General features: G+C 44.5%; 1 protein-coding gene across 2 annotated transcripts in view; it reads left to right on the plus strand.

Annotated features, from left to right (window-relative positions):
* LOC149371692 (uncharacterized) overlaps nucleotides 1–24,544 on the plus strand; it is a 137,689-nt gene that overhangs the window by 38,268 nt on the left and 74,877 nt on the right. The window contains exon 1 of one of the 2 annotated variants that reach the window (XM_089565932.1): nucleotides 6,388–6,645. The exons of the other annotated variant lie outside the window; for it this stretch is intronic. The gene's annotated coding sequence lies outside the window, so the exon portion shown is untranslated. Of the gene's footprint in view, nucleotides 1–6,387; nucleotides 6,646–24,544 lie in introns of those variants that run through there. 2 annotated transcript variants of the gene reach the window in all.

The raw sequence follows: 24,544 nt of genomic DNA on the forward strand, positions 1-24,544 counted from the left end.
GCGGTGAGTAGCATTGGCGCGGTCGTGTATCCTTTCCTGAAACACTTCCTCATTGGAATTTTATTGCTGACTTTATAAGATTCCAGTAGCTGTGCAGTCGTTATAGATACCTCCCAATATTTGCCCAGAACACTCTTCTACACCCTGATTCTGCAATGCCTGCATGACAGCTGAGGTTTCCTCAGAGTAAAATGCTTTCACGTAATCAATGAAGGCTATATCTAGGGGTCGGTTATATTCTGCGCATTTCTCTATCACGTCACTGATAGTGTGAACATGATCTATTGTCGAGTGTCCTTTACGAAAGCCTGCCTGATTATTTGGTTGATTGAAGTCTAAGGTTGTCCTTACTCTATTAGCGATTACCTTAGTAAATACTTTGTAGTTAACGGACAGTAAGCTGATCGGACTGTAATTTTGCAAGTCCTTGACGTCTCCTTTCTTATGAATTAAGACAATGTTAGCATTCTTCCAAGCTTCTGGTACGCTCGAGGTCACAAGGCACTGCATATACAGGGTGGCTAGTTTTTCTAGCATAGTCTCCCCTCCGTCCTTCAACAAATCCACTGTTACCTGACCCTGAACAGCTGTTTTCACCTTTCCATTGCTCCTAAGACTTTCTTTACTTCCTCCTTCGTTACTGGTGGTATGTTCCATTGCTGTGCTCGACTGCCTCTCTCATTAACGTTCTGACTGCGTTGGCTACTGTATAGACCTCCTTCACCCCGCGACGTCACGGAGATGCGGTGGCGCTGATGTCAGTAGCGACTTTCGCGTGGTAGGCAAAACAGGTTCCGCCTGGCCGTGCCTACCGCAGCTGCTGCAGCTACCGGCGGCTGCATATCGTGGCTGCGCACCGCAGAAGCAGCATGTACTGACCAGCTACGTCGCTGTTGGATCCGCGTAGTATCATAAAACGAAAAATTAGATTAGCTTTAATAGGTTTCTCGGAAATAAATGCCGCATTAGGAAATGAGCCTCGGTAGTAAAAGCGCGAAGTCTGGGTGTAGACCGGCGCTACCAGTCAACGTACTTCATAGCACGGAAATTGCCGCGCTCATTCACCTGAACAACCGCATGGTACGCTTAAAATTGCGCAAGGAAAAGAGAAAGCATGTATGTAGCTGCGAACGTATTTATCACCCTGAGCTGGTGTGCACGGGCGCCGGCAGGGTCACTCTCCACCGAGGAGTGCGTTATTTTGTTGATAGCACAGCATGTTGTAACGTGTGCAGAAATTATACGAACGTGTAATGACGCATTTTAGGGCATTTAATATATACTTCAAAATCTTTTTTAACATGAACGACATAATTATTTCATTGCAGTAGAAAAGTCTGGTAAGATGTGACAATCTTGCGCGGTCGCGTTGGCTTGCTTTAAAACAGCTTACTTTCATTGCATCATGCATGTGTCATAAGCTTCTTCATGAAGTAGTACATGATCGCGAAGGCTGTTTGGAAAGAAGCAACCGCAGGCGGGCTACCAACAGAGGCACGTAGCGAGATTGACAGGGGATGAGGCAATGAAAAGTGTTTTCTTTATTGATGCTTGAGATATGTAACCAAATTTGGTGCAAATATGAAATTGCTCTGCTAATTTCAGCAATGCGTTTTATTTTCAGCTATACCTGGTAATAACACCCTCGTCAAGTCACCACGGGTCTTGAATAATTAAGTATAAAATGCGGAAATTTTTTATGCTAGCACGTTGCCAACGCCCTATTCTCTATGATGGCGGTATATATTACTTCTTTTTTTTAGATTCGCAGTACCTTTCTTATCAAAAATGACTACCATACTACTGCTCCTGTAGCAAAAAAAAGTCGAGACATTTATTGCACTCCTCAATTTCTCTGGAATCGTTCGCGACAAATAGAAACATTCTATTTCCATTCGTTACAAATTTACGAAGGGGTGAGTGATGCCAATCAGAAAATGTGGTAGATCACAAAACAAACCTTTAAGTTTTTTTCCCTCGTTTATGGCCTCTTCGCTTTCGCTTTGGTCAAAGAAATGCCGCACTGAAATCAACGAAACCTCTGATCCCTCTTCTGCGTAGTGATACTACCATTGTGGTGCTCCGTCGTCGGAAACCTGCAGGATTCGCGACGTGTCAGGACCATCAGAAACGCCATTACCTCACAATTTTTGACGACCACAGATCTAAAAACCGTAATTTTATGATCCCGGCCACGGCGGCTGGAATTTCTTTGGAGGAGAAATTCTAGAGGCCCGTGTACTGTGCGATGTCAGTGCACGTTACAGAACCCCAGGTGGTCGAAATTTCCGGAGCCCTTCACTACGGCGTCTCTCATAGCCTCAGTCGCTTTGGGACATTAAACCCCATAAACCAAAACCAAAGCCAAACCAATTATATGAATTTCTACTGAATATTTTGCTATAATTTTTAGTAACCAAACAGAAGACCCAGGGCTGGAAGAAATATAATTTCAGGAATCCAAACTTTTCACCAAATCGACCAGTTTAAGAAGGGGAGAAGAAGGGTGGTGCCTGATCTGACGGCTAAAAAGAGCGGCTACGCGAGACAGATGAGATCGGGAGACGGTGAGCGCACGTCGGCTCTGCCGAAAAAACGCCAGTGCTTCCCTCAGCACTGTCCCGAGGTAAAATCATTCTTGCTAGTTCAGTGTCAAAAACTTATCATTTTGTAGAATGCGTGGGGTAGAAACCAACTGCAGCGCTTTCTAGACATAATACAATACACACTGTGTCGAAATACGCCGTACATGGCCAACGCGAGCCCGTGTACTTCGAGGAATACTAAGTTGAAAGCATCAACCGTTGTTATGATTCTCAGAAACTCAAAACGCGCATACAAGCCTTGAAAACCGGCGCTGCACCACCTCAACTCGACGCCACTCCCTGGCCTCTTGCCTACCGCGAGCCCGTTCGCGACTGCAGCGCCACCTCGCTTGTTTGCAAACATGGAGGAGGTCTATAGATTTGTGTAGAACTCTTCGGCTATTTTAACTATCTTATCCATTTTGCTAACGACATTGCCGTCTTTGTCTCTTAACACATACATCTGGTTTCTACATATGCCTAGTTTCGTATTCACCGCTTTTAGGCTACCTCTGTTCTTTAGAGCTTGCTCGATTCTCTCCATATTAAAGTTCCTTATGTCGACTGCCTTGCTCTTAATTACTATCGCTGATAGCTCTGCTACTTCTTTTTTGTCTGTGGAGTTAGACGCCCTCATACTTTGGCGTTTTTTAATTAGACCTTTCGTCTCCTGAGATAGTTTGCCGGTATCCTGTCGAACCATCCTACCGCCTACTTATACGGCGCAGTCCGCAACGACAGCTGTGAGCGTATCGTTCATTGTTTCAACATTACGGTCGTCATCCTCAGATAAAGCGGAATATCTGTTCTGCACCGAAACCCTGAATTCCTCTATTTTTCTTCTTACCGCTAACTCGTTAATGGGCTTACGATTCACTAATTTCCTCCGTTCCCTCTTCAAATCTAAGCTAGTACGAGACCTTACCGTTCTTTGGTCGCTACAGCGGACCTTTCCGAGGACCTCCACATCCTCTACGGTGCCAGGGTGAGTGCACAGTATGAAGTCTGTTTCATTTTTAGTCTCACCATTGGGGCTCGTTCACGTCCACTTCCTGTTTTCTCGTTTGCTGAAGAAGGTATTCATGATCCATAAATTAATTCTATCTGCGAACTAAAATTCAGCTGACACCAAAAGGGTAGTTTACCGCTGACATTGAAGTATTTGTGCGCAGAGTTTGCTGTAATTTCATCGCAGGAAATGACACTAATATTTTTCTCTCTCACTTCACTGCTGTTGAGAGATAGCCCTATGCTACCACGGAGAAATGATACGCGAAATAAAACAGAAATATTTAGTTCACTATCACTTGTGAAGGGCAGTCATCACCTATGTTCAAAAGTGTTCTTGAAGAAGCGCAGGGCTATCATGAAGCTTTCTGTGCGTTGCTTGAAAGATATCCACTGAGGTAATCATTGATCAGCACAATTGCCCTTAGAATTAAAACAACCAAATTACCAGTCAGGCTTTCGTAAAGGCTGCTTGGCAATTGACCTCAGTCCCGCTCTCAATCAGGTGAGAGAAATGCACAGAGTATAACCAACCCTTCATATAGCTTTCATACATTACGGGAAAACATTTGACTCAGCCAAAAATTCAGTAGTAACGCAGACATTACTGAATCGGAGTGTAAAATAGCCTTACGTAAAGTACTGGAAGGTATCTGTAACGGCTGCACAGCTACCATTGTCCTACGTAAAGAGTGCAATGAGATTCCAATAAGGAAAATTGTCGGGCAGGGACACACGACCTTCTTGAAGACAAGCGCAAAATGAACAAATCACCAACGCAAGTGAAGACGACAAGGGCGCTCTTAGACAGCGCCCGTGTCTTCTCATTCGTTGGTCCTTTGTTTCGCGCTGTTCTGCAAGAACTACTACTTCCAACTCGCCCAATACAGCACGCTGAGGGACGATCTCTGCAGTGAAGTTTACCGTATGTTTACAGGAGATGCTCAGACACATAGATTGGAACAGCTAGGAGAAGAATTAACAGAGAATACCTTGGCAATCTGCGATTCGTTGACGACATTGTCTTTCTGAGTCACTCAGGGACAAACTGCGCAGTATGACCAATGAGTTAGACAGGCAGAGGACAAGGGTGGGTCTAAAAATTAATGTGCAGAAAACCAAGGTAATATTCGACAGTCACGGAAGGGAACAGCAGTTTACGATTGGCAGCTGGGTGCTGGGAGTTGGAAAGGGAATACGTCTACTGAGGGCAGGTAGTAACCGCAGATCCAGAACACGAGAGTACAATAACTGGAAAATAAGAATGAGGTGCAGCGCATATATGGCAGGTTCTCTGAGATCATGAATGGCAGTTTACAAGTAGCCCCCAATATACAAGTGTACAACAGCTGTATCTTACGGGTACTCACCCGCGGACACAGAAACATGCAGGCTAACAAAAAGGGTTCAACTTGTATTAGACAGCACAGCGAGGCTATGGGAAGGAAACTGATATTGGTAACCGTAAAGACAGGAAGAGGGCAGAGTGGGTCAGGGAACAAACGTGGGTTAATGAGATCCTAGTTTAAATCGAGAGGAAGAAATGGATTTTGGCAGGGCACGCAATGCGAAGGAAAGATAATCGATGGTCTTTAAGGGTAACAGACTGCATTCTAACGGAAGGCAAGCGTAGCAGGGGTCTGTAGAAAGTTGGTGGGTGGATGGGATTAAGAAGTTGGCGGGGATAGGGTGGCCGCAGCTGGCCCAGGGCAGGGTTAATTGAACAGATATGTTAGATTCCTTTGCCTTGCAGTGTGCGTAGTCAGTGATGATGATGGAAAGATTATTTATTCTATATCTATTTTAATCACATTTTTCACAAAATCAATGCTTTCTTGCGTTGTTCCCTTTTTTTTTGGTCCTCATGTTTGTGTTTAAATTTTATCTGATAGCACGTTTGCTATTGTGAACGTTCTGTATTGTTGATGAGTGTTGGCCACAATTATTTGTTATTATGTTAATCTCTCATATCAGCCTCTGTGCCGCTTGAGCCACATGCTATCTGTGCAGGGTGAAGTGAATGTATGCTTATGATATATAATAAGGTTTTGTTAATGTCACATTTTGTCGTTTCCAAAGGAAACTGCGATGCTGCGCCATTTTTCGCGTCACAGTCTGAAATCTCCTTTGTAGATTTCTAGTACAAGATTAAGTTCCTCTTCATGATCACACGATGTCTTCCAAGCGAACTTTTCTATTTTTATAATCCGGGTTAAAAAAATGCTGCTACTATATACAGATCGTACTGAAATAGCGACCGCTGTGACGTGATTTTCATGATTGCGATCCAGCGCGTATTTCCCAGAGAGTAATAACTCATCGCTTTGTTAATAAGCTACTTTTAGGCCAGAACCACGGGAATTTCTGAACGAATAAGGTAGGGATCGTTTCGCAACAGCAGACAGTGTGAATAACAGAAAAACACACACGTATGAGAAATCAACGTCTCCTGCTGCGAGCGATGAGAAAAGCAGGGCGGCCTCGCACCTAAATTCTCTCAGGGCCAGCTGACCGAAGAGCTTGAAGACCAACCGAGTTTCGTCGCGCAGGAGAGTATACGATCACCGCCGCCAGCCAATCACCGCGAGGAGCTTGCCATGACGTCATCGCTGAGCGCGCGCTCCTCCCAAGCGCCCCACGGTTCTGATCCCGGGACGCCCACGCCAGTGCGCGATTTCTTTTCCTCCTCTCTCCACCCCTCCTCCTCCCCCTTCCGTCCTCCGGAGGCGATAGCCGGGGCGTATATAAAGCGCGCCGGTTGCGAACCCAGCTCGGATTCGCTGAGTGAGCTCCGTCGACTGAAAGAGGGCACTAACTGGAACACACTACAGCAGCAGCAGCGGTAGCACGGAGGAAGAGAGGCTGGGAACAAGCACCAGGAGCTGCACAGCGCCTTTCAGTGGGGAGCGCCGATCGAAGGAGCATCCGGCCAACTCGCAGTGCGCGACCGCCGAAAACAAAACTTGGTCCCCTCACGAAAAGTTCGTGACCGTAGTGCGCGACACGTACAGACATCGCCGCCCTGCACGCCACAGGCTGCTTTCGCACCGAGGTGAGTACCTACTCCGATGTGTTATATCGAGCCGGCAACTCGCCGCTTTGCACGCCAGGTGTATGAGCACCGACGAAAAGGACAGGAATGGTCTGAGGGCTAAGTCACGACAGGCATCTTAAGGTTTTTTTTCCTCCAGTAAAACTGTGCCCGTTACGTCATATCCTACAGGAAATGCAAACTAACTCTCCGTTTCCGTCGGACCAGTATGGGCTGTAAATAATGGGTTCTAATTTAAGCCTGAAAATTTTTAATGAATGTTGTTGAGACCACAAGCAAGTGCGAAAGGACAGCGTAATGTTTCGACGCACATCACGGCATTTCAATTGCTCACAATGAGCACTGTAGTTCTTGGCGCATTACACGCTCTGAATCAGTACCGTATAAGCACGTCCAAGGTGCAGTAACTGTGCACGAATCATCTGACGATTTGTGTTCGTCAACGAAACCGGCTGCACTGTACTTTTTTTAGGCTGTTCCGATTTGCGGGTATATAACTGAAATTAAAAATACGCTGCTTTTCTAAAGCTCTATCTCCTTCTGCCCAAAAGCAGGAGATTGGTTTAAAAATTGTTGGAAAGAATTACTGCTATGAGAATAATTTAAGGAAGTTCGTATCTTGCCTGATTTTAAGCGTGTTACGGTTTGCTTCATTGTCAAACTACAAAAAATGAAAAGAGAAATCACAAATTACTGTGAAAATATTTATTGAGCATATGATAGTGTAAGCGTTAGGCTAACCTTGAGAAGTCAGCCATGCAGCTCATTCTCCGACAGGCTGGTTAAATACACGCGTACGCGTCTGTTACCGCGAACGATGGGGTATTTGTATTAAGGTACATTTAAGAGCAAATATACGGCAAACTTCTGAACATTTGGTAGGGTGTTCGCCTCTATTGTAGTTATAAAAACGGCTTTCGGTATGCTGTTCTGTTGTTGTAACGGAAATGTGCTGGTTCACACACACACACAAAAAAAAGAAATCTGATTGCAGTAGGAAACACTGGCAAACGATCGTCGACGCCCATATTCCGCCCAGAGGCGGTTCACCCACAGAACGTTTATCTGTTCAAATGGTGCTGGCACGGGAAAGAAACAGGACACGGAAGTTGCAAAGGGGTACAAAGCACGGAGGGCATACGTGTTTAATGGAGTCAAATATTTCGAAATGGTAGCATACAGAGTACGAGAAAAGCCTTCATTCGGAGCTCGGGATCAGTATTAGACAGCTCCGACTTTTCTTGTGCGCTTTCGCGGTATGCGATTGCGAGATCAGAATAGAATCCAGGTCCATAACAAACATGGCAACACATTCGAGATTGGATTTATGTGCCACTATGTATAGCTTACGTACGATACGGCCTAAACGATATGCCACGATGACGACGAAGCTGGCAGTGGCGCGGTACGGAGCGCTCGTGCTAGGCCAGCGGCCATTGATAATCTCTTGGCCATCGTTCATCACACCGCATTCTTTGGCTGGCCGCCACGTTACATGTGGTGGAAGTGCGGGGTATCACCCTAATCTCATCCACCTGGTCATCATGCTTCGGAGCCTTCTTCCATCGACTGCGGGTTCCTGGTCCGCGTCGCCCGGCTATGCCCCATCCTTCCACAGCCGAACCGACCTCGCCGTTGTTCCCCCGCCTCGAGCACACGACACGAAGAACTGCACCCGACGCAAGTACCACACCTATCGACCCCACCGACCCGAGACGCCGCTTAAATGTAGGGACAGCGTTCCCCTGCCATGACATACAGCGCGTCCAGGGGCCGTCGGCTCCTGGCGACCTGCGGCCCAGAAGCTTCGTGGACTCACTCGCTCATCTCTTTTATCGCAGCGGCCACACGTCACCACCTTGTCATTTCTGTTGTACCATCCTCCCAAGCCATTTCGGCCGCTTCTTCGTCAGTGTCTTTCATGCACGATCGCTCGGTGGCCCCGAGTAGTGTCACGACGACGAGAGAGCACTCGAGCTATAGCCAGCAGCCATTAAATCATCTCTTGTCCATCGCTCATGAAGCCTCATTCTTCGGCTGGCCGCCACGTAAAATATGCTCGAGCACATCTCTATGAAGAATGCCCAGCATACTCGCGCATAGCATCTGCTTGTGCGAGGAGAACGGGACGATCATGCGCTTACAGATCAAGCGCAACCGCCATCATTCCCCTTTGCTTAACCCGCCCACTGTCTGCGTTAGGAGGCAGCTTGCCTTATAGCTCAACATGAGAGGCTCAAGTTGGCCAGAAGTTTTGTATCAAATATACTAAAGACTTTATAAGCTGGGAACGCAGCACTGAAAGCCATGCGGAAACGCCAGCAAAGTAGCCATGTTTCCGGATGTTTCGGCACTTTTTTTGCTTGTGACTGCAATAAAATCATTATAAAGGGGTTGAAAGTCCAACTAAACGAGTGTGTTAACTATTTTCAGGTGCTGAAAAGCTTCGTCTACAGAACTATTTTGCCTACAAAGACTGCCTTGCCCCCAGCAGTGCATTCGTATCGCATGTGATGTATACTTGATGTGCGAGTTGATGTTGTGTGGCGACGTCGAACTTAATCCTGGCCCCGAGACAGACTCTGACCGTATGAGCACGCAAGAGATGTTGAAGCAACTGATTCTGGGACAGCAAAAATTGACAGACGAAATGGCAGCATTAAGGACGCATAACGCAAAGATGGAAAAAATATTGTGCGAATTCACTCAACAGCTGGATCTATTAAAAGACCAATCAGCGCGTGTAGAAAACCTGGAAAGAACAGTCACCTTCCTACGCGAAAAAATTATTGACTTGGAGGACAGAAGCATGCGTTCCAACTTAGTTGTGTTTGGGGTAGAAGAAGACAGCGATGAAACAGAATCTCTCCTTAGGGAGAAAGTTATTTCTGAGGTTTTTCAAGAGAAGCTTGGTGTGACATGCAACTCAGTCGCCAGAATCCACCGTATTGGCAAAGCTGGGAAAAAGCGACCCGTCATATTGTTCTTCCAGGACTTTAATGAAAAACAAGAAGTAATGCGGAATGTCCGTAAGCTTAAAGGAACCAAATATTCGGTACAAAATGACTATTCACGTGACACGCTCAGAATAAGAAAACTTTTATGGGATAGTACAAAAATTGATAGGGATCAAGGCAAGAAGCCTATTCTGGTGCATGATAAACTAAAAATGGACGGGCAAATTTTCGCGTGGGATGAGGCCAACAATTGCAGAATCAAGATACGAAATGAGCCGAGTAAAGAGTGACTCGCATCACCGCTTGTCAAGGAACTCAAGCTTCTTAACATAAATGCGCGCAGCGTGGTAAATAAAAGCGATCATCTTGAATCCATAATTATAGGGTATCAGCCACACATTGTTGTAATCACAGAGACTTGGTTGCACGAAGGAATTGATGATGAAGATGCTTTCCCTCCCCTTTACCGGGTGTTCCGTCGGGACAGATCTACCAGAGGAGGTGGTGTTGCCGTACTCGTAAAACATGGCATCGACACTTCTTTCCTAACTCAAATTGAAAACCATGAAAGCCTCGCGTTAAAACTTTCTTGTTGGGGACGGTCCTTTCTAGTAATTGCAGTTTATAGAGCTCCAAATTCCCCCCCGCAGTTTCTACGTGAACTGTCTGATTTCATGAATGATTTTCATCATGACAGAATCTTATTAATTGGTGATTTAAACCTTCCATCAATTAACTAGGATAAGCCCTTTCTTAATCCCGATCATGCTGCTCATGAAGAGCACATATTTAATATTATGTTGAGACATGACTTGCAGCAAGTAGTGAGGCAGCCAACACGTGTACAAGGTTGTACTTCTTCTGTACTTGACCTTATCTTTGTAAGCCGATCTATTAGTGACTACCATGTTTCAATTGAGCAGGGAATTTCCGATCATGATTTGGTCCATTGTTCTTTCCCAGTCCATATTGTTTGCAAAAAGCCTGTGGCCAAAGTCTGCTATGTAAAGGACTTCTCGCGTGCGAAAGATGAGAGCGTGTTGGATTATTTAGATTTTTGCCTCAGCAGTTTCCGAGGCAGTAATGCTGATGAGCTATGGAATAAATTTAAAACACTATGCACTCACTGCCTTGAAAACTTTGTCCCTAATAAAATAATAAAATCACGCAAAGCCTCTCCCTGGATCACACGTGAAGTCCTGCAATTGAAAAGAAAAGTGAAACGTTTGAAACGTGGAGGCGCCAGTCGTTCCATTATTCAGTCTTTTCAACTATCCCTTAATGCAGCTGTGAGGACCGCTAAACGCCATTACTTTGAATGCAGACTGCCTAATTTCATTCGAACTTCACCTGAAAAATTTTTGAACCACTTATGTCAAAAGAAAAAACCTATTGACCGAATAATGCACGACGGCAAGCCTATCACAGATAAAAACGAAATTGCTACGCAATTTAACCGCTACTTCCGCAGTGTCTTTGCTAATGCAAGTGGTGAACACGGTCCTTTTGAAATGCCCTGTACTATGCCTTTTGTTACGATATCAAGACCTGGCATTGTTGAATTGCTCCTAAACCTGAAAACTAAAGCGTCGCCAGGCCCTGATAAAATTCCGAACGCTTTCTTGCGCCGGTATGCCGAAAAGCTTTCCGAGTTTCTGGTTGTTATTTTTCGCGCATCTTTGTCATCAGCTGCGATTCCTTCAGAGTGGAAAACTGCACGTGTTGTTCCTGTTCTAAAGAAAGGGGACGCAGCACTGATATCAAATTATCGTCCCATCTCTCTCACTTCAAGCTGTTGCAAATTACTAGAACACATAATAACCAAGTTCATCATCGGTTTTCTTGACGATAACAATATCCTTTCTAACGTTCAACACGGGTTTAGGAAGGGCTATTCTACTGTAACGCAACTAACATCGGTTGTTCATAGTTTCGCATCTGTACTTGATAAAACCGGCCAGGCTGATATTATTTTCATGGATTTTAGTAAAGCATTTGACCTCGTCTCCCATTTTAAATTAATTGACAAGCTTAAACAAGTTGGTCTTCCTAACTTTATAGTTAACTGGGTTTCAGCTTACTTATCTAACCGACAGCAGTTTGTTAGTATTGACGACCATAATTCACACAGCCTGCCTGTCTCTTCTGGTGTTCCCCAAGGAAGTGTCCTCGGTCCCCTGTTATTTTTAATATATGTGAATGACATTGTAAAAGTAGTTACTCATCCCGTTCAAATCCGGCTGTTTGCAGATGACTGTGTTTTGTTTAATGTAATTACATTTCGTGAAGATCAACTATTACTCAATTTAAACCTAAACAATATTCTGGATTGGTGCAACCAGTGGGACATGAAACTTAACGCTCAGAAAACCGTATTTATGAGATTAACCAAGAAAAAAAGCAGCGTTTTATACCCTTACGCTCTTCCATCATTTCCACTTTCGGAGGTAACTGAATATAAATATCTTGGCGTGACGATAACTAATAATCTAAGCTGGAACAAACACATAAGTAACGTATGCGCATCAGGGTTTCGTAAACTTTGTGTCCTCAAGCACAAACTGAAGAATGCTCCTGCGGACTTGAAATTTTTAGCCTATTCATCATTAATCAGACCCAAGTTAGAATACGCTTGCATTGTCTGGGACCCATTTACTAAAACTAACATTCAAGCGCTTGAAATGATCCAGCGCAAGGCCATTCGATTCATCTTTTCAAAATACCGTTCAACCGACTCACCTACTGCCATAATGCGAGCAAACCGAATTCAAACATTGCAGGTAAGACGTAAAATACTCAGATTAAAATTTCTTTTCCTTCTCAAACATAACAAGTTGTCAATGTGCCCGGATCCCTACGTCAAGCCATTTTCCGCTCCACGACCAACAAGACATCGCCACTCTGATTCACTAACTCCATTCACCGCCAGAACTAACCTATTTAAATACTCTTTCTTCCCCCGCACCGTAACTGAATGGAATGCTTTACCTTTAACAGCACTATGTGACATTGACTCAATTGAAGAAATAGAAGATTGACGCCGTCTAACTTATTTGCTTTGTGTTTCGAATTTTCTTTCAGTGTTTTATTTTGTATATTCATTTTGCACTGTATTGCCCCTCCTGCTAGGGCCCAGAAGGGCCTGCAGTATTCTGTAAATAAAATAAATAAATAAATTTGGCTGGAGTGATAACGGAAGAAGTTGACAGGTGAAACAGTTACGAAGGAGTTTACCACAACGCTAACTCAGCATACCGAAAGTAGGTCTAATATGCGGTTCTCTAACTCGCTTTTCAGGTTAATTGTCTCCTTGGCGCACTTCCGTGGACGATAATTCATGTTACAGCTCTTCCCGAACTAACGCGTCCCGTTTGCTTGAGCGGCACAGCCTGCGGGCGCCCCCGAAAAGTGTGGCCTCTCGCACTGAGACAATTTGGTTATGCGATTAGGCGAGAGCGTCTTACGCAAGTCAATCCCAGAGAGAAGCGGTGTCAGATAAAATCCTGCCTGTCTTGTCCTTGGCTGAGATCCACCGGCGGGCAACATGCGAGTCTTGGCGAGGTATCAACCGATCCTTTTTGTCGCTAAAACTGCGATGTCTTGTGGTGCATGGAGCTAGGCCCAGATAATTGCAGGCGCAGAATTGTTTTAAAAAGTTGTTTGCACGTATAAAGGTTGGTTGTGAATGAACGGCCTTCAGGAACGTTGTCCTGCTGCGACAGCCGACGGTACAACAGCCAAAACTTCAGCCTTTCACGAAGCGTTTTGTAGGCCACTCTCACATTACTGTAATAATCACTAGGAACAACTCTAGCATACGGCATCACCTTATGCGTCAATCATTAGGAACTTGTGGGACCGTGTTTCTCCGGCTTTTTTTTATAGGCATGCGTACAATGCACTCGTTATTACCGTAGACGTTCTCAAATGTTACAGTTTCATTAAAATATTTCTGATACATTCGTTGTAGTCGAACACCTTGTTTCGAAGCTGACGCTCTGTCTCCTTTCGCAAGTGTTGATGCCGCAGGCAAGCCAAATTCCCGGCCGTTTGTACTTGCAAGAAAAGCCTGCTCCCGCGGATCCCTGCATTTCGCGCATGCGACGTGAATGCATGTTGTTACGCTTTCGCCCACTCTCTGCCCTTTACATTCCCTTCCACAAGCTGCATCACAAACTGCTTCTAGTCCCTTTCGTCACCATCACCCCTTATGTTAAGGTTCATAGGGGGTACTAGCGTTCCGGAAAAAAATTACAGACGGGGGACTGCACAAAAAAAAGCTGTCCTTTTGGGCAGCTTGACGGGTCTATCTACAGAGAGCCATCATCACGTATGCATACATGCATGCATAAGCACATATTACCAACATATATAGCACTGTTCATATACATCGCTCACCTGACTCGCATATTCCTTAGAGCGTTTATGAAACAGATGTAAAGACACAGATTTAACATAGCCAGAGAATATTACATTGAAATCGTATGCATCAACCGGAGTTCCCTCTATGATGATGAGAGAAGAGCAAAGCGCATCGAATAATAGTAATTCAAAAGTACATCAGCCGGAGTTCCCTCTGTGATGATGTGAAAAGAGCAAAGCGCATCGAATAATAGTAATTTAAAAGTGTTGGTATTGTGCTCTTAAGGTACTCTTCCACGTTTGAGCGCGGCGTCGGCAATGATGCCTCAAGTGTCTTGTGATATAATTTAGAGCTTTTCTCTGTAGTTGGACGAGATTACTTAGATCGCTAATATTTATTTGCATTTCCAATTTGTACACGTGTCTCTAGCGATACCCGTATAGACTGTAAGCTTGAATTACGCCAGAGTTCTTGGTAGTAGTAAAAGACCTTTATTCGACCATAATTTATAGGCCGAGCATGTCGACCGCCTGGGCGACCAGAAGTCGCTGTTCTTCTTCCCCTTCAGCGCCAAGCCAGTCGATAAAGAAGGTCATTGTTGATGCTGTGTAGGAAGTGTTACATGTGTGTCGGAGATAATCTGTATCAGGCGAATATGTTCTAGATTGGTGGATGTTGTGTTTCCCTATGCTAACTGGCAAAGTGAATTACACAAGTGTTTAACGCGCGTGGAAAGGATACACCTTAAACGGCCTATTACACCAGTTATTTGAGTTATTTTGCTTAGAACACAATTAACATGATTACCCTAAAACAAGGTCGCAAAAAAAAGATAACACTTAGAGAACTGGAATTCACGACTATTTCAATACTTCGTGAGCTTAGTGCTATGTCCTGATACTGATGTAAATGCTTGTTTTTTTTTTTTTTTGGCCTGAATATAACTGTCTTAGTTTTACGTTCAAATATCTTCATTGATTTGACTTCCGACCATACCTCTAAGGATTTCATCGTACTGTTACAGTGTTCTACAAGAAGATGATTATCATTACCGGCAGAAAAACACTGGTGTCGTCTGCATAGATGATAAACCTTGCCCGAGTGTTAATAATTACGATGTGATTAAGACAGATTAAAAAGTAGAGGCCCTAAAATACTTTCCTGGGGCGCTCCACTACGGCGTCTCTCATAGCCTTAGTCGCTTTGGGACGTTAAACCCCATAAACCAACCAACCAACCAACCAACAACAGAGTTCTAGTCTTAAAAGTAAATATATCTGTTCTTACTACATATATTCTGTTGGGTAGGTAGGATCTGATAAGAGATAATGCCTGACCTCATAAGCCATAATAAATTTCTCTAGCAAAATGTATAATCAGCTAAATCAAAGGTCTTTGAAAAGTCTACGAAAATGCCAACAGCCATAGCTTTGTTTTCAAACGCCGTTAATGTACATTCTTCCTGCTCTAGCAATGCTAACTCAACAGATGTGTTTTTACGAAAACAAAATTGTTGTGGTGCTAACAGGTTGTCTCTTTGAGTGAGCTCTGACATCCTTGAAGGCAATTTTATTAAAAAATATCTTTGAAAAGATTGGCGAAATGGATACCGGCCGGGAATTTGTCAGATCACTACTATCTCCTTTTTTTATAGAAAATGGTCATTTTGGCAGACCGCCTTTATACTGGAAAAATTGCTGATTCCAAACATGTTTAAAATATGAACGAGTACTGAGGCGATAATGTCACCTGCATATTTAATTGGGCATACCTAAAAACAGTCAATGTCACAACTACTGCCGTTGTTCAAGCCTTTTATAACTAACATAACTTCACCCTGCATGACAGGCTGAAGATATATAGCATGGTCATTATGAAGACATGCATATTTACAAGCATGAGAGGACGTAGCACGAGTACGAGCGATACTTGTGAAAAAAGTCTAATTGCGTGTGCTAGTTCAATACATAATCACTGTTTGCCATCAATTTGTAATTTGATAAAGGCTTATGCGGATGACCACAATTTAAGAGTGTGTTCAACCTCGACCACAGTACATTGTGTCGCCGGCATTCAATACGCAAAAAAATTAAGTAATATGCTGTGCGTGCATGTTGCAGCTTCTCTGTTAGCTTATTGCGATGCTTTTTAATGCGACAAGGTCATCGGCTGATCTCGTGCGAAAGAAATGCTGGTATAGCTTGTCACTCATTTTTATTAATTGCGTAATTCAGTTGCATATGTAGTGTGAACAGGACATATATAGCGCGAACAGGACGAAGGACGAAGAAAGAGATACACAACACAGGCGACTGTGTTCATCGTTACCGACCACCCAACTTTCCACCCATGATATTCGGCTTCTTTTAATTTTTATACGCGTTCTGGAGGAACTTTGTGGTATAGTAGGACCAGTATATCAATGAACATGTTGTAATCCTCACTGGCATCTTTAAGGTTAGTGATCACTTCCCATTTTACTGACAACAGGGCGTCGTGAAAAGATTTCAGAGTCGTATCTGTAATTAACTGGTACAACACTGTTGGAAACTTTTTCCCTCTTGACCCGCTTCTTTCTGCACACAGAAATACTGTCAAATGATCACTAACAGAACACGATAAAACTCCAGACCTAACGTTTGACTGTAAAGAATTAGTACTAAATAAATCCAGAGTTGATTGGCCTCCGGGCGTAACCCTCGTTATCGTATTAAGTTGACAAAACCGTTGGATGATATAACCAAATTGAAAGCACTCGACGAGTGAATAATGGTACTCATTCAATGTTCAAATCTACCCCAGCTATTAAAGCTGTAGAGTCATGATTTTGAACCACAGATGCGAGGAATTGATCGTAGAACCGTAGAAAGGCAGACGTATCCCCATTCGGTACCTTATGGCATACTTCATGACGACCGGGCACCTACCGCCTTGAGGTAAGAGAAAATGGCCCTCCAAAGAGTCGAAAAACTTTTCGGCCCAAATTGGTCAAAAATATCCGACCTCAAGGCGGTAGGCGCCCGCTCGCCGTAAGGTATGGAAAAGTAGCCTAATCACGTGGCAATACATCGCATGGATGATAGATGGCGCTACCGAACAGCTAACGCTCGTTACTTTAACGTCTTCCAGACGGTGGCATTTTCTTGCAAGTGGACACCCTGACCACGTATCTGAAAGCGCGATTGAGGTGTCCACAGAGATAGGGAGCCAGTTGTGCCTTTTCTTTCCCCATAATCAACGGAGTCTACAACGCTGTAAACGCCAACACCAATGAAGCCACAGAATGTCGGCGGCCTATTTGAAATGGTTTTTGAAGAAAGGGAACTGCGCAGTAACTCTTTCACATGCCTGGGAGGACACTCGAACCACGCCGTAAGGGAACGGCTAAAGGAGCGAGTTAAAGAAGAAAGGAAGGAAGAAGTACCGTAGAGGAGGTCTCCGGAATAATTTCTCCGGATCTTTAACGTGCACTGACATTACGCATCACACAGGCGCCTTTAGTGTTTCGCTTCCATCGAAACGCGGCCGCCGCGGTCGGGTTCGAACCCGGGTACTCCGGCTCGGTAGACGAGCGCCTTAACCATTGAGCCACCCGGGCGGGTCCGGCCTTTTTCTATTTTTTTCTCCAGTGTCGCGTTTCTGCAAAAACATTGTCAACGCAAACGCAAGCAGCGCACATCTCCCTGTCATGGTCGCCACGTAGCTCAAAATACGATTGAGGTGTCCACTGACCAAGGGAGCCAGCCATGCGCGTTTCCTTTCGTGACGTTCGCTCACAGGTGGAAGGTGATGAAGTCGACGGCTTGCAATGCACAGCCCGAGAGTGGCGGTTTAGCACGACGCGTGATCTTGAGAGGCGCGCTCATGCAATGGCCAGCGAAACTGATCTGTCCGTACTACCACGGGTTCCCTGGTTCGAACTGGCTCCCGGAGTTCCCGGGATCGAACCCAGGGTGTTCGAACCCGGGAACTCCGGCTAAGTAGCCGAGCGCCCTAACCACTGATCGACTACGTTGGGTAACAGGGCGCTGGGCTTCATTCACGTTTTCGCGGCGCTAAAAGGTGGTGCCGAGAGAAAAGCGACGATAGAGGCGCTGTCTTTCAGCTGGGGGTCTGCTGGAAAAACATGAGCAGCACAGAAAAGCGCTCTGCCGCAAATAAACAAAGAATGAATAAGATAGGTGGAGCAGACTGTGCGAACTCTGATGGAAGCTGTTCCAGATGATTGAGAAAGCCCACTTCGTCGTTCGTCAGCATGGCGGAGGGCCGGCCAACACAAATATCGAAATTCTGTACAGTGCGGACTTGATGCGCGATCTCACGGATGTGTTGCAGGCGGTCTGAATAGCGCAGATTAATCAAGCAGGCCCAGGTGGAGTAAGGCACGAGAGCTTTGGTTTATATTTTGATGTGTTTGCTTCTATCGCCCTGCTCTGCGTAAAATTAAAAAAAAAAAAGTGGCAAACGCAATAGAACGTTTTCAGCTGAAATGTTTTCACTTATCAGCTGATCGAACATTTCTTCATTCATAGCCTCTTTAAATCCCGAGGCATCACAGGCGCTTCTGCGGGAGATGAACATCGGCTCGATGCGCAAGGGTTACATCACGCGCTCTGCAGCACCATTTAGTTTCCTTCTTTTCCTAAATTCTTAAGCGCCAGGAGCTTCGTGCTCACAAATATTTTCGCTACACCAGCTTAAACGACGCAGCAGTGAACAAGCGCTCGAGCATGAGGAAAAACAAACTGGGCAAGCTTCGGAAGAGAAGTCGTTGCACGTGAGAAAAGCGCGGCAGCTGCGCGAGCGTGCAGGAAGCCGCAGAGCCAGCGAAACCGGCCCGCCACCTCGCTGCGCACAGGGCAGCCCCGTTCCCTCTCTTCCCAGCCTCGGTATTCAGAGACGTGGTTAAGGAAGCACGGTGGTGGCCTTTGATTGGCGACCACTTCAAGCAGTGCCACCGCGATGTTTTTTCTTCTTCTTTCACTACGTTCGCGCGTTATGTTCTGACCACCTTGCTTTTACCCGGACGCTGCTTCTGCGCGTTCGTGTCCGCGTGTCCCGTCGGCAGTCGACGTATTTTGGCGTCAACCGTGACGAGTGGCTGGTCTCTTCAGCGTGGGCAAAGGTAATCTTGTGCGCAAACATTTCGCTTCTCGCCGTAAGCCAGTTAGCAGCTGTTCTGTTCATTGCCTGACTTTTTTATTATTATTATTACCTGTCCACTTCTAGAGTGGGACGGTTGCCAGTTGGCTCGATGGGCCGAGATTGACTTTAGTTGGTCGCCGAGGGCCTCCGCTTTTCGGGGCTTTCACTGAATCATTCACTGACAAATTTACGGACTCTTTGGGTCAAGCACGTGCAAAGATTTGCTCCTGGCCAAAAAGAGTAAATAGAGTAGAGAAAGGAAAAATAATTAATTACGCTACGCGAATTAACTGAAGGTAAATGAAGAAGAGCTTCGAATGAACGTGCAGAATAAAAACCATAATACATGAAATGACTGCTCGATGGGGTCAGTATGCGTAATAAGGTACTTGCTGAGCGGTATAACGTACGCTTTTCTCATGAAGCTAACGTTAATGAAACTGACAGTGTGATAGCATCGCTATTACTAGGATCATTACTGTTAAATCGTGATAAAAATTAAAGCAAGAATTAAAGCGGAGTGAAAATTAAACTACACTTGCTTTTTACAGTACATGCAATAAACTGGCTAAGCTCGCGACCAGTTGCCAGTCTTCGTTTCTTACCAGCATGAGTACATCTTTAATCGTTCGTGTAAATGTGAAAGCCAAACCACAAATATATTAATGCAAGTGTGGTGGATTCGCTGATGAGCTGTCTCTGCTTGTCAACCACCAGAGGTTTGTAATTTTTAGACGCTTTTAATCTGACTCCGCACCTTTAATTAGGCCTGCCATACGTGTATTTCATCGACTTGACCACAGTAAGAACATCTTATCCACATTCACGCGAACAGACGCAGGCAGATTTTCGTTTATACACATGATGATAAGAAAATAAAATACACCCCCCCCCCCCCTTTTCTGTAGTTAAAGCTGTGGATTTTGATAAATTCATATCAATACTAAAAGCAATGTAGGCGTCCAAGATTTATCTTTTGTTCGTTTTGTTTTGAATTCGTTGTATTTCTTTAGTTTTTAGCTCAAGCCCTTGAATATGATGTACTTTCCTGCATGTTTCGATGCTGTTATATTGTATACATAATGTTCGCATTGAAAATTATTTAAACTTTTATTGTCGTATTCCGGCATGCTCTTTAAATGCCGTTATATTAATGTCGTATTCTCTTAACTGTTTTTCTTGCTTGATGTCCCCGCCTTGTGTCCCAGCCACAGGGGCCATTAAGGCAAATAAATGAAGAAAAAAAAGGTATCCGGTGCAGTGCAATCGTCATTTAATTTTGTTTTTACTTGCATTGAAGGACCCCACTTATAGAATGGAGAGCCCGTGCCAATTTCTTTGCATTCCGCATTATTACTAAACGGCGCCGAAAAAGGGCTTCGGAAATTTCGACCACCTGAGGTGCACGTTAAGGTACCCCAGGTAATCGAAATTTCCGGGGCCCTTCACTACGGTGTCCATCATAGTCTGAGTTGTTTTGGGATGTTAAACCCTAATGAACCAATAAACCAACCAATAAAAAAAATAGACGGCAGACGGAGAAGACATAAGACGCACACATCTGCCGTCTGTTCTGTCGGCGCCGTTTGGTAATAATGTCGCACCAACCCTTCCAACATTTCCAACAGAGATTCCATTCCGCGTCATTCGGTCGAGCGGTAAAAAGAAATTTTGAATCCTGCGATAAATTTTGCGATAGTCGGTTCACGCAGTTACCAGTTACTCAAACGGACACTTGCTATTATTCGGTGCACCAGGCTTTCATTCCCTAATTATCACTCCACTCTTCCTGATGCAATGCTTGTTATCGCCTCTGGCTCTTGGCTTCACTGGTGGGTGTAGCGAGCCTGAAATTGAAAACTTGCTTCCCTCGTCGGCATTCGAAAGTGGAGCCCGGGCTTAAAGCCCACTTAATTCAGTGACAGTAACAAAAAGAAACAAAACGCGCTCCGAGTAATGACCGGGGAGAAAGAATATGGTGCAGCGACGTCGGTCCCGAGCGGGCTCACTCACTGTAAATAAAAAGAGAATATAGAATGTGCTCAAAATCAAGCATCAGGACTTTTGCAGACGCAGAGAGCGCTACAAGTGCTGCGCAACTGCTTCTTTGTGTTACGTTCAAATTAAGCTTGAGCCCCCTCCATCTTATTTGGAGGCCCGCGTTAATTATTATCTGCATGCTATTGCGGCGACCGCGTTTCCTTCAGTTCCACTCAGTATGATTTAAAGCGCCTGTCCCGTCTTCTGCTCTCTTGTCCCTGCTGCTGCGCTGTTTTCTTCAAGAATGTACCAACTCGCTCAACTCCCCGTTTTACTGATGATATAAAGTTCCTCTCCATTCAAAGCATGCTCGATACCTGTAATCAATTGCAGTGGAAACGCTGATTTCTTGGCTCGATCTTTAACTAAAAGGCGGGAGAAACATATCAGTTAGAAAACTGAGTTCGATTGACCAAGCCGGTCGTGGCTAAACGTTCAACGAGTGAACTGCCAAAGCGGTTTACTAGTAGACTCATCAGGGGTTCATAAGCGATAACATTTTGTTTGGCGACATTTGTGCCTACCAGTGTATGGCCGAGCAGAATTGAGTTCGGCTTTCTTGAACGTATTACAAGCAATAAACAAAACGAGTCTTTACGTTACTACGAAGTCTGCTGCTGCGGCCTTGTATGAGCAGTCTTGTAAATCCTCAGCAGCTGCGCTCCGCGGCAAGATTTCAGTCCGATAACGGAGCTCTCAGAGCAAGTTTACGACATGTTATGGACAGGTAAACCGAGGCCGTACAAATATGCACACACAATTGAAGAGCACATATATAAACTTCGCAGCTAAGGAGAATCTGAATAAAACCGAAGTTGGCCTGTATTTATCGGCTACCGCAGTTCAGCTGAAAACTAACAAAGCTTTCAAAAAATGTAAATAGAACTGACACCAATATTTATGACGTGGTGGTGATTCGTCAGAAAGTAGTTTAAATGAATTCAGTATCGAAAGTTTTCTTTGGTCTCAAAGCATTGAAGGTTCTTGTTCACCAGTTCTCTTTTATGGTTGTTATTTTAGTACAGAAGTACTCGCATTAATTTTAAATGAACTATACTGGTGCGGTGACAACTTGACAAAATGGCAAAAAGTGCGCTGTTTTCTGCTATAACTTGGTTAATTTTTGACTGTATGCATTACACGTACAGAAGTGCATTCTCTGAAATGTCGTTCTTTATTCATTTGGTTCCCTGAAGAAGCAAGGAAACGGTGGCCCAAAATAACAAAGCACAAGAAAGAATGCGACACATGCTCCCAACACATAAAAGGGCCCACTTTATAAGAAAGGTACTTGAAAATAATGGATTATTGGACGAGTTGATGTTCTTGGCTGTGTAAGTTTCGCCGCTGTTATCTTGCATCATGCACCAACTCTCCCAGCAATCCGTTATTATCAAGATGCAACAGAAGGTTGCTAGTGACATTGTAGCAGGTCAGAGTTTTGTCACGTCTGTGGCAAAGTTCACGCAGCTTTCTCATCTCTTGCGCAACGAACCTTCTTACACTTGTATCCGCCTGCTGTACACAGGAACGGTCAAAAGAACTTTGTAACGAAGGAATGTACTAGCTTTGTTAAGCTTGCTGCATTATTCAAGACAGTAACATATAAATATGTAGAAACGTCCTTGGTACTACTAAAAACACAAAGCTGCTCACATTTGGCCTCAAGCAAAGCGATTTCGCACGCATATATATTGCTTCTTGAATTACGATCAAGCCACAAGATTTAAGAAGTATTTCATGTCATTCGTATGCAAGCATTCGATATATATTCGATCTACAGGTGAACGAGGAGCTTGCGGCCCGATTCGCTCAACCTTCTGACGTGGAAAACCCTGAATATGGCTCCACATGTCTTGCGGCGAGTGCAGATGCCTGCAGAAATGTAAATACGTGGTCACGATTGCGCTTTGACTTTTCCAGCTAAGCGTATCTTTTCTAGAAGCGGACGAAGGCAGGTCGGAAAAATACGCCTCATTTGCATACAAACCCATTTTTTGGCCATCACGTTCGCTGTGGTATAAACTGAGCAGAATTTAAATAACTGCGGTGGTTCAGCAAACGTACATTGATTAAAAGTCGCTCTCTTAACCTTTCTGTTGTAATTTTGAGGCCGATGATAATCCATGCTGCGTGCTCCCTACAAGAAGTGGGCTGAATTCGCGGGACTACGGGTAAAGCACTCTTGATTGCCAGATACCGGCGAGCTTTAGCGATATGGCCAGTCCTTGGTCCCAGTATTTTTCTTTAAGCCGAAGCCAAGAGCGAGAAACCAAACGCGTGGAAAATATTGGTCCCGAACCATGCCTTTGTGTAGTGACGTTTAAGAGAATTCAAATGCATGCCAGCTCAATGCCATTCTTGCTCGCATTTCGAGGTAAATCGGTTTTACGTCCAGCCTAGATTCACGCGGACTACGTCGTGGCTATAGTAATATAAAGAAGTCTGCGTATGTTCTTCATTTTGCCGTCATGTCTTCGTGCGGATATTCAAGTGAGTGAGACAACGTTTGCATCAGTTTGCCTCTACACACACCCCAGGGGCTCTGACATTCGGCTGCTGCGGTCCAAGGTCGCGAGATCGAATCCCGGCTGGATGGTGGCGAGATGCAAAAATGTTCGTGCGATATTAGTGCACGTTAAAGAACCCGAGGTTGTAGAAGTTGATCCACAGCCCTCGCTATGGCATCCCTCAGTCCATGTACACTACGAACCTCACATAGCGCACCATGCTAAGTCGACGATTTTATATATTTTATCGAAGCCTCAAATTACACAGATTGTATCATCCCCTTTTATTGGTCCTCTCAAAAAAGAGGTAAAAAAAACATAAAAGAAAGAGAGAGGATGCCTGGACCAGCAATGCTTTGCCAGGCTTAAGGCCAATTCAAAATAAAGGAAAAATAACTAAATGTTCCAAAGAAGAAAAAAAAATTAAGCGAAAAACAGAGCATTAAAAAAAAACTCATAAGAAAAGAAAACAAAAGTCTCGTCATAATAAGTTAGACGCAGGCAGATAGCCAAAGCACAGCGTGCAGTCCGCGAAATAAATAATAGTAATAAAAAAGAGAAAACCCAAGTCACTGCAAAGTCATTGTCACCGTAACAGTCAAAGAAAGCACTGAGCGCCGGCCACAAAATAAAAATCAGAAAAATAAAAACAAAATCAAGACAAAAGAAAAAAAAACCGAAGTCACAGTCACTCAGTCAAGGACACAGTCACAGTCACGCAGTCAAAACAGAGTCACAGTCACACAGTAAAGGACGTAGTCACAGTCACAGTCACGCCACGACAAAGCCACCTATGCTCAATAAAGGAGCACGAGGCGCTCCGCTGTGCAAAGCTTGGGGAAGAGAGATTAGAGGAAAGAGAGAAATCAGCGTGAATAATTTGG

Source organism: Amblyomma mixtum, chromosome 1 (genome assembly GCF_055824585.1).
Source record: "Amblyomma mixtum isolate Tamu chromosome 1, ASM5582458v1, whole genome shotgun sequence".
Classification (NCBI taxonomy): Eukaryota; Metazoa; Arthropoda; class Arachnida; order Ixodida; family Ixodidae; genus Amblyomma; species Amblyomma mixtum.